The sequence below is a fragment of the Rattus rattus genome, chromosome 6 (genome assembly GCF_011064425.1).
Source record: "Rattus rattus isolate New Zealand chromosome 6, Rrattus_CSIRO_v1, whole genome shotgun sequence".
Taxonomy (NCBI): Eukaryota; Metazoa; Chordata; class Mammalia; order Rodentia; family Muridae; genus Rattus; species Rattus rattus.
The window spans coordinates 109,499,734-109,510,091 of NC_046159.1; the positions used below are offsets into that span (position 1 = coordinate 109,499,734).

General features: G+C 45.8%; 1 protein-coding gene across 5 annotated transcripts in view; it reads right to left on the reverse strand.

The window, feature by feature from the left end:
- The window catches only part of Nrf1 (nuclear respiratory factor 1), a 102,650-nt gene extending 94,249 nt beyond the window's left edge, over positions 1–8,401 (reverse strand). For all 5 annotated transcript variants that reach the window (XM_032906820.1, XM_032906819.1, XM_032906817.1 and 2 more), the window contains exon 1: positions 8,299–8,401. The gene's annotated coding sequence lies outside the window, so the exon portion shown is untranslated. The remainder of the gene's footprint in view (positions 1–8,298) is intronic.
- Positions 8,402–10,358: the final 1,957 nt, after the last annotated feature.

A 10,358-nucleotide genomic window follows, 5' to 3' on the forward strand; every position in this document is an offset into this window, starting at 1 on the left:
TAATTTCAAAGGCCAAAGATTTGAGTAAGAAACTAAAAATGATCGGTTATCTAAAATTTCAGAATGAGGGCTGGAGAGATGGCCCAGTGGTTAGGAGCACTGACTGCTCCTTCAGAGGTCCAGTTCAAATCCCAGCAACCACAGATGGTGGCTCACAACCATCTGTAATGAGATCTGATGTCCTCTTCTGGTGTGTCTGAAGACTGCTACAGTGTACTTATATATAATAAAGAGATCTTTTTAAAAAAATTTCAGAATGAACTACTCTGGGAAGCAAGCGGTTTTGTTTTGTTTTTCAAAATGACTTTTTTTTTTAGACAGGGCCTCTCTATGTAGCCCTGGATAGATATCCTGGGGGTCACTAGGTGCTGGCCCCAGGAACCTACAGAAATTCGCCTGCCTCTGCCTCTTCAGTACCGGGATTAAAAGTAGGCCACCACACACAAGCTTGGAATGTTTCTTTCTAAGAAATATTTGAATGCATAAGTTCACAGAGAAATCCCTCTTGAAAAACAAACAAAAAGTAAATAAAATGAAAAGAAAGTGATTTTTAATTTTTTAAAAGTTTTTTTTATTGGATATATTTCTTTATTTACATTTCAAATGTTACTCCCTTTCCCGGTTTCCTGTCCATAAGCCCCCTATCTCTCACCCCCGCATAAGGGTGTCCCCCCCAATCCATCCCCTTTACCCCCCCACATTCCCCTGCACTGGGGGTCCAACCTTGGCAGGACCAAGGGCGTCTCCTTCCACTGTTGCCCAACACCGCCATCCTCTGCTACATATGCAGTTGGAGCCATGGGTCAGTCCATGTAGTCTTTGGATAGTGGTTTAGTCCCAAAGATTTATTTCTTTATTATATATAAGTACACTATAGCTATCTTCAGACACACCAGAAGAGGGCATCAGATCCCATTACAGATGGTTGTGAGTCACCATGTGGTTGCTGGGAATTGCGCTCAGGACCTCTGGAAGAGCAGTCAGTGTGCTCTCCAGCCTAGTTTATAACTTCGAATCATTTTTTCTCTGAACACAGTCTATGAGCCAATTTTTCTTTGAAAATCTATTTTTCCTTTACAGTAATAGTCCTGACGCTACCAGAGCCTACTGTATCTATTGTGCACGAACAGTCTGACACTAGTCTGAGTCCTGAAGAATAAAAATCCGATCGAATTGGCCAGTTTGTGCCTAGCTGTTCCAGTTTTCCCTCCGCCCCCGACTAAGTGTTCCCCTCCATCTCTAAGAGGGGTCTCACGGCAAAGCTCAGTTAAGACACCCACTCAAAATCCCTCTCTGGAACTTATTTCAGCCAGTAACCAACACAGCCACCATTGGATTTCACCAGTAACATTACTGAAAAGACCCTTGCCTCTTGAGGCCAAGAGTCCCAAAGAATCTTGGAAAGTGCGACTGGGTCCTTCCCCAGAAATATCACATAGGCACATACAATTTTGTCTGTAATTTCAAGACTCAAGAGTCAGAGTTATAATACAGCCCCAAACTCCAGAACTAAAACTTAATTTAGCATAAGTCTTCAAAGCTCAAGATGAATTCACACTTTAAGAGATCCAGGGCAAAATAACACATACATATAGAAGACTTTGTCTCCTACAATTTTTGTTACTTTATTGAGTGGAGTAAGGGGTATGCAGGTGTCATGATATGTATGAATGTGCATGCACATAGGTCAGAGGACAACTGGTGGATCAGCTCCATCCTTCCACCACGTGGGTCCTAGGACTTGAACTCAGGGTGCCAGCTTGAACATAAGTGCCTTTACTTCTGAACCATCTTGCCAACTCCACTTTCTACTTCTGAAATGCCAAATCATGCATGCTCTTATCCCAATGTACTCTCCGTAGGACTTCACATGGCTAAGCTCATGACACCTCTTCTGGCCTCTGGGGGCATTCGTGTAGATGTGGAGCACACAAACTCACACATGCGCATACATATTTTTAAAAAGATTTTTTTCTTCACTCTTGATTGTACATCTCACAATTCTCTATGACATTCGTTGATGAGTGAAAATCAACTCTTCCATTCCCAAATCTCCTTGAGTTACAATCAATTCCCACAGAACTCAAACTATCTGGGTTCTTTCTCCAACGCTGTTCTCTACCTTAAGGGCATTATAGCCAATGGTCACACAAATCACATAATGCCCAGCATCTGTCTCCTCTGACAGTACAGTCCAATAGCCTCTCACATTTCTAATCCAATGTTCGTATGTCAATCTTTTAGAAACCAGTGAGTGCTAGGGATGTTTCTGAGTGGTACAGTGCTTGACCAACACTCAGCACCACCAGTACAAAGTTACAGACAGAAAGCTAGATCTCTTGAATGCCTCAGCCCCCAGAGTCCTACAGAATAAGACCTATGCTTCACTTATGAGTGCCAATTACCAACTTCCCAAACTTCCCCAAACACATTTCCAAGTGCAAACTTCATCTTCCACTCTTCAAGTAAAATCAACTTGCTACTTCTCAAGGTGCACAACTGTTGGCCTCCCTCCTGCCTATCAGTCCTTCTCAGACTCTTAATACACATAATCCTCCCTAGTTTGTTTTCCCTTTGCCATGGTCCCTCCCAAAACTAATTCCTCCCTATTCCCACATCATTTTCTTTACCCTTTTTAATTTTCTACAAGTTATGCAAGAGTCAAACTGCTCTTTCCCCTCCAATATAAGGCCCAAGTTTTGTGACTCTGTACCTTGTATGGGCCTAGAAAATTGTCTTTAATGTCTGACAATGGCAAAACTTTTTTAATTTATTTATTCCATGTATGGGAGTACACAGTCGCTGACTTCAGACACCAGAAGAGGGCATCAGATCCCATTACAGATGGTTGTGAGCCACCATGTGGTTGCTAGGAATTGAACTCAGGACCTCTGGAAGAGCAGGCAGTGCTCTTAACTGCTGAGCCATCTCTCCAGCCCGGCAAAACTCTTAAAGTGGGGACACACTCACTCCACAAGCTTAAATTCTCAATGGAGGATATGGCCTCACCTACCTTTAAACATAAAACAAGAATTCAGTTCTGTGTTTCTTGCTCCTCATTTCTAGTCTACTGCTTAAATAGCTTTAAGCAATGTTTCACAGAGACATTTCCTCACTTCCTCTGTTCTCCGTAGGTTAGCTGCCAGCCTAACCACATTAGCATTCAGGAGCAGTAGCAGCAGCACTCACTTAAGTTCTAAAAAGCTTACAATGCCAACAGTAAAATGTAGGCTCCTGTAAAAATGGTCTTAACACAGATGCATACAAAGCTCACTCTTCGAAGGCATGCTGGAAGAGGTTCAGTATAGTTTATCCAACAGGCACTGCTTAAAAAGATGTCAAGACAACATCTACTTAAGATTATTAGCCAGACTTTTCACATCTGAAAAAAGGACATCAACTAACTTAAAAAAAAATATTTACCTGCTAAGCCATCTTGTTGACCCAAGCCTGAACTATATACTTTACCTATACACTAAGCAATACAATTTCCACAGGTAGCTGAGATCCCAAACAGATGGCCCACACGAAGAATAGCTCCTCTAACTTCAGGGATTAATGTAACCATGCATATAGATGCCTACAAATACTAGCTCTGGCCTTGGGAACTCCAAGGTTATGTGATGTTTGTGGCAGGTGAAGGCTTACGCCAACACCCCGAACCAGGCAACAGACTATGTGTCTAGGCGTCAGGAGACCCGTCCCTCAGGGTGATCTAGGACCGTGAGGAGTGTGCAATACAGACTTGTCTTAAGAGATAGCATGCAGCAAGCAAACCACATGGAACTTGGTTTGTTTTTTAATGTGTTTGAGTATCTCCCAAAAGTTAAACATTTAGTTTTTCTCCAGTTCAAAAGTGGTTTAATGTCTGTAAGTGTGAACACATTAGGACAGCTAAGGCCTAAAGGTCACATGATGAAGCCCCTGAAGTTTTGCTAAGTACACTGAGGAGACAGACATTAGCCTAATTCTGAACTGTATAGGGCGGAGGGTATAATCCAAGATACACATGATCCATTTACTTTTCTTGTGGAGTTGAAAATTCACTTTCTCAGTGAATTTCACCATATGACATTAAATAACCTCAAAGCATTCTTATTGCTACAAGATTCAAAGTTTCCAACAGTTTAGTATAGTTTGTGGTCTGCAAATGGCTATAATTGGTTTGTTTCAATTTTTACTGTTTCTCTTCCAGCCTGTTCACCTTAGAATAATGATGAATAAGTATTAACAAAGAACTAAGATGTAGCTCAATTGTTTAAAGTGCTTGCTTACCCATGCAAGAAGGTACGTGCCTTTAAACCCAGCATCTGGAAGGGGGTAGCAGAAGATTTAGAAGTTCAATGTCAACCTCAACTACAAGTTCTAGGCCAACCTGGTATACACAAATTTTTAAAGTATCAAAAGAAAGGCCAGAGAGATGGCTCAGCAGTTACAATCTCTGTCTGCTCTTCCAGAGGTCCTGAGTTCAATTCCCAGCAACCACATGGTGGCTCACAACCATCTATATATACTGGAACCTGATGCCCTAACCTGGCATGCAGGAAGGTTAGGTGTACATATAACACTCATATATCAAAACAGAATAATTTTAGGGGCTGGAGATGGCTTAGTGGTTAAGAACACTGACTGTTCTTCCAGAGGACCCAGGTTCAAATCCCAGCACCCACAGGACAGCTCACAACTGCCTGCTACCAGGAATCTGACACCCTCACAAGGACATACATGCAGGCAAAACACCAATGCACTTTAAAAAAAAATCAAAACAAAACCAGGCTAGAGAGATGGCTCAGTCATTAAGAGCACTGCCTGCTCTTCCAAAGAACCACAACTCACTTCCCAGCACATTACTCCTCTTGAGTAGATCAGGAGCACCTGTAATTTCAGCTCCAGGGGATGATGCCTTCTGTTGGACTCCAGAAGACCCAACTGGTTCTCAGTATTCACATGCCCCCACACACTACAATGATCAAAACTCCAACTCCAGAGGATGTGATACCCTCTTCTGGCTTCCACCAGCACTGAACATGCAAGAAGTGCAGACATATATGCAGGCCAGACACTCATAAGAAAGAAATGATGACACATAACACACCAGAAAAATCACTAGACTCCTAAACAACCTACTTCTACTATTATTTCTTCCTCTTCCTCCTCCTCTTTGCTAGAGATTGAACCAAGTGCCTTCCTCAAGTTAAGCACACACTCATACCACCAGGCCCCAAACAATGTGTTTCTAAAAGAAACTTATAAGCACGTGCCTCTTCAACTGCTATTTTACTAAGGGATGGTAGAAGACTGTATGTGATAAGCTTGGGCTCATGTTCTAATAAAACCATGAAAGTACAAACAACTAATATTGTGACAGAACTCCTTAAATGCCTTTCAGAAGACAACAGGCTGGTGTGAGATTGAGCTTTCAAAGTATAAACACGCACACATACAGACATGTAAATGTATATATAATGAGCATCATCGGTTACAAATACCTAAAGTAAAAGATGTCATTTTTGGAGAGATGGGGAGTGGTAATAGAGAGAGAGAGCAGTCATTTGTGAAACTCAACAGCACACAAGAGTTTCCCCCTCAACGTCTGGGTTTGAGTAGGTGAGCAAGTGTGCTTCAGTGTGGAGCCCTGAGCTTGTCTAAGAACCCGACAGAAGGTGGCAGGTGAACTTCCTGGAGAGTGCGCTTCTCAAGACTGACACTAATCTCCCCCACCTCCTCCTAAGTGAAAATAAACCAACAGGCCTTTTTATGCTGATTTTTGTGTTCTGAAACAGAACCCAACATGAATAATTGTACATTGTCACTGTTTTTCCAACATTTACTCAATGTTCTTACTGCAAATAAAAAGGTATAAAAATGTCAGCCAGGCATGGTGGTACACACCTTTAGTCTCAGCACTCTTGAGGCCGAGGTGGGCAGATCCTTTGAGGCCAGCCTGATCTACACAGAAAGTTTCAGGCCAACGACGGTTGCATAGTATTCAGAAAAAAAAAAAAAAAAAGACATAAAACTGTAATTCTAAACCACAAGAATCTTAATTTTCCCTTAAAAAGTACATGCCCTTTTTTTGTTGTTTTCCATAAACTGCTTTGTACAGACAAGCCAGGTCTGATTAACAATACAGTACTCCAGCAAAGACAATTCACAATTTTAATCACTCTAGGTTGGCCTTCACCTCCCTAACTAAATTAGCAACGGGTGTGTAATTATGCCTTAATAAAACAGAAAGCCCACAACCTTAGGTCCCACTAAGTATGTATGAATGTCGAGGTAAACCTGAAATCCCTTCTATAATCCTTCTATAATTCCAGTATTTTTGTGAAAACACCTAATTTGAGTTGGCTGGTTTTGGTTAAATGAGAATATAAACCACTAGTAGACAAAAAGTCATCTTCCCTTCTGTTGAGTTTGAGAGTATAATGAAATCAAGACTTTAAATAAATAAAGTGGGCTAAAAGACTATTGTTTTATTTCGGTGTGGGTTAGATCCCCAATTGAAAACAAAAGTCTAACTCCTATCAGACAAACAAGCAACAAAAGGCTGCCAATGTATTTTCAGCAGCAAATAGTCTGCATGTCCAATGCTCTGGGTTAGACCCCAGCAAAGCACCAAAAAATAAAGAGGAAGGGTAACACCTTCCCAAAAATCTACACTCAATGAACTGCAGTAAGTCTGCACCCAAATTAAGTCATACATCACATTACACGTGATGATCATACATTTACTTTTGTACTCATAATTAACCCTATTTTTACTACTTTATAGGGTAACTTGTCAAAAACTTTCAGACAATGTTAGGGAGTCAGGACACAACTGAATAATAGTTAAAAAAAAAAAAAAAGTTCCTCCAATGTTTCTCCTCCCCCTTTTCCCCAGAGTGAGGAACAATCCAATAACTTACTGTTCAAGACTAAAGAAAAAAGCATTTAAGAGGATCTGATGAAGACTGGGAAAAGGACCACTCCCCCAAGGACAAAAGCTGTACCCATTCTCGTTCAGAGCACTGTCCCAACTGACAGGTTCACTCCCACCAACTTTCTCCCAATAAATGGAGTTTAAACGCTGACTAAAATGTGAATTGTGCTCTGCCTACTTAAAGAATTCGGCCCAACCGATACCAACTCTAACATAAGCAATTAGTACAAGATATTTTAATGGTTGGGAAGATGGGATGACCTGTTAACAGCTCCTCCAACTGGTCAGAGCAGATATCCTTTGAAGCTCTAACAACATTAATATGCTTAACAATTTCAAGTTCTGGTGGACAGTCAGATGCACCAAACAAAGTTTGGGGCCAGCAGCAACGACACAACAGGTGAGAAACAGTGGACATCACTACAGAACATGCAATGGCAAACCCATGAATCCACGAAAGCCTGAGGATATGGGAAAGAATCAAGCACAAGACCATCCCAGACTCCCTGTTTTAACCCAGGCAAAGGCTCCGATCCTTCCGAAGGGTGCGCCACCTCCCCCTCCTGTACCCCGGGGACCACCACGCCAGTCCCGAGACAGAACCCAGGCCCCTCGGTGGGTATCTCCGCCGTAGAGGAAAACACAATGTCGCTCCTTATTTCTGCGTACAAAAGGACTTTGCGCCCTCCTCCTCGAACTGCCGCCTAGGCGCCTCCTCACAACTTGCAAGAGGGTGGGCAGCGCGCCATATTCAGCGCCCCCCAGTCCACCTGGGTAACCATCCCACGCCACCCCGGCGGGAGGGAAGCTTCGGAGGTCGCCGGCCGAACCACCAGCCTCCTCTCCCGCCAGAGACAGCCACTCCCGCGCCCCGCCCGGCCGTGCCGCGCCACCGGCGGGCCAGAGCCGGGAAGAGCCGAGGGGGCGAGCGCCGAGCCGCCGCTCCGGTCCCGCGCAGCCCACCCACCTCCCGCTCCCGGGCCCGGCGCGCTCTCCCGGGCCGCCCGCTCCCGAGCCCGTGGGGAAGGCCAGGCCCGGGGTTCCACGGCGCGGAGGAGGCCGCGGCCAGGAGAACCCGAGGCGGTAGGGGAGGCCGGAACCCAGGGGCTCTTGGGAGGGCAGCCGCCTCCCTCCCGAGCCCGCCAGGACGCCTGGGGCCTAGTGCGGCCTGCGCATCCTCGAGGTGGCAGTTTGGCTGGGCCGGGCCCGGGTCCCCCCGCCCCAGGCAGGCCAGAATCCGGCGGGGGCCCCAGGCCCCGAGCCGGGGGCGGCAGGGTGCCGGCTGCAGGGCGGCCGGCCGGCCGGCGGCGGGCGGCGTGTTGCAGGCTGCGCCGGGGCTGAAATAGCTGGAGATTGCGCGGTAGGGCACTCACCTCAGAGCGGCTGCGCTACCGTGGGCCTGCGCCGTGGAGACTGCGACCGCGCCGGCTCCTCGCAGCCTCCTGCCACCAGCGGCAATGGCGAGCGCTGCCGCCTCTGCCGCCGCCGCCGCCGCCGAGGAGGGGGAGGGGAAGGAGGAGGCACGCACGCGACGCACGGCTCAGCTTCCCCGCCCGGAGACCGCCATGATGGCGAGGCCGGCCGTCTCTGCGGCCCCAGGGAGGGGGCTTTCAGCAGCCCTCTCGCAGCCCCCGGCAGCTTCGTCGGCCTCTGGTGCCGCTCTGCAGCGCTGGCTGGGGCCGGAACCAGGAGGGCAACTGGATGAGCAAATTGAGGACGCGGCGGCGAAGTAGATCATGCCGCCCAAAATGGTTGCTAGTCCGAAGGGGCCCTCCGCTCGGTGCCGAGCGCGGGGAAGTGGGACCTCCGCTCCAAAGGGCTTCTCCCGCAGTTTCCTCGGCACGGCTTGCGTCGTCACCTCGACCCCACTCTGGAATGAGTTTTGCTTCTCTATTTCAAAGCCCTAACCAGATCTTTAAACGGGAAAGTTTTATACAAAGCAATATGGTAATTCATTCTCTTGTTCGTTAGACCAACATTTCTAAGGAGCCCTTTTCCATACTGGATGCTGTTGTGGGTGCTCCGAAGTGCACCTGTTAGCAAACCAAAAAATAAAAAAATAAGTTTAATAAAAAATTAAGTTCTTCCCCTTGCTTTCTTGGGGCGTACATGAAGCAATAGAGTGTCCTAGCTGTATGCCTAATAAGTGAGTAGACAGTGAGAAAATAAGAGGTTAGAGACATGGGGTAGTTTAGGTTGCTTTTGTTATGTCATCAGGAAGACCATCAGAACCGCTGATTGCCAGCTCCAACTGAAACCTAGAATCTTAACGTTGTTAACTTACTCTGAGAACCTGCATTTTTAACACTTCCTGGAGATTTAGTGCACACTAGATAATTTTAAAATGCCCCACATGGTGTCAGAAAACAGCTTAGCAAATAAACAATTTTTAATTGTATGCGTTTTGTTTTATGTATAACCCCCCCCACACACACACACACAGGGTTTTCTCCGTTTAGATGAGGCTGTCCCGGAACTCACTCTGTAGATCAAGCTGGCCTCGAACCCAGAGATCATCTGCCTCTGCCTCCCAAGTACTAGAATTAAAGGCCAGGGGCACCACTGCCCAGCTTAACTGGATGCCTTTTTCCCTTAATGTTTTCTAAACCGATGTCACTGACACCACCCATCCCTGAAGGAATGTCTGCTCTCTCCTCTTTGCCTCAGTTTTACATGCTCAACGATTGCGGTTGTTTTGTTTTGTTTTGTTTTTTTCTCAACTATGCAACCCTAGATGCCTAGATGGCCTGAAACTCACCATAGAGACCAGACTGGCCTCTAACGCAGAGATTTTTATCCTGCCTTTGACTTCCAAGTTCTGAGATTAGAGAAGATGTGTACCCTATGCCTGGCCATCCAATGAAAGCGTCGTTGCCCATCTTTCTTACTCTGGTCCAGGTTGCTTTCTTTTTTTTTTTTTAATTTTTTTTTTCTTTTTCTTTTTTCTTTTTTTCGGAGCTGGGGACTGAACCCAGGGCCTTGCGCTTGCTAGGCAAGCGCTCTACCCCTGAGCTAAATCCCCCACCCCCCAGGTTGCTTTCTTAGGGAGATGCTACACTTAGACTCTTCCCACCCTCCCAGCCACTGGACTTGCTCTCTCTAGTCCCTTCTTCACACTTCAACTTGAATGATTTTTTTTTTTTTTTTTTTTAGCAAATCATGTTATGTTCCTGTTTGGGATGTCTAACATCTAAAATCCTTGAGGGTGGCTTTGAGAACTTTGATGACCTCACCCACGATGCCATCTCTGACCTCATCTGCCATGTCTCTCTCAGGCTACAGAAGAATTAGGAAGTTGTTGGGTCATATATATCAAGGAACACTTACCCCCCACCCCCGCTCAGAACATTTTTCACCTGCTAGAACTTTCCATCAGAACAGCTTGTTACTTCTTTGGTCTCAGTATTGCTCTCATCCCTCATCCCCCAAGCCT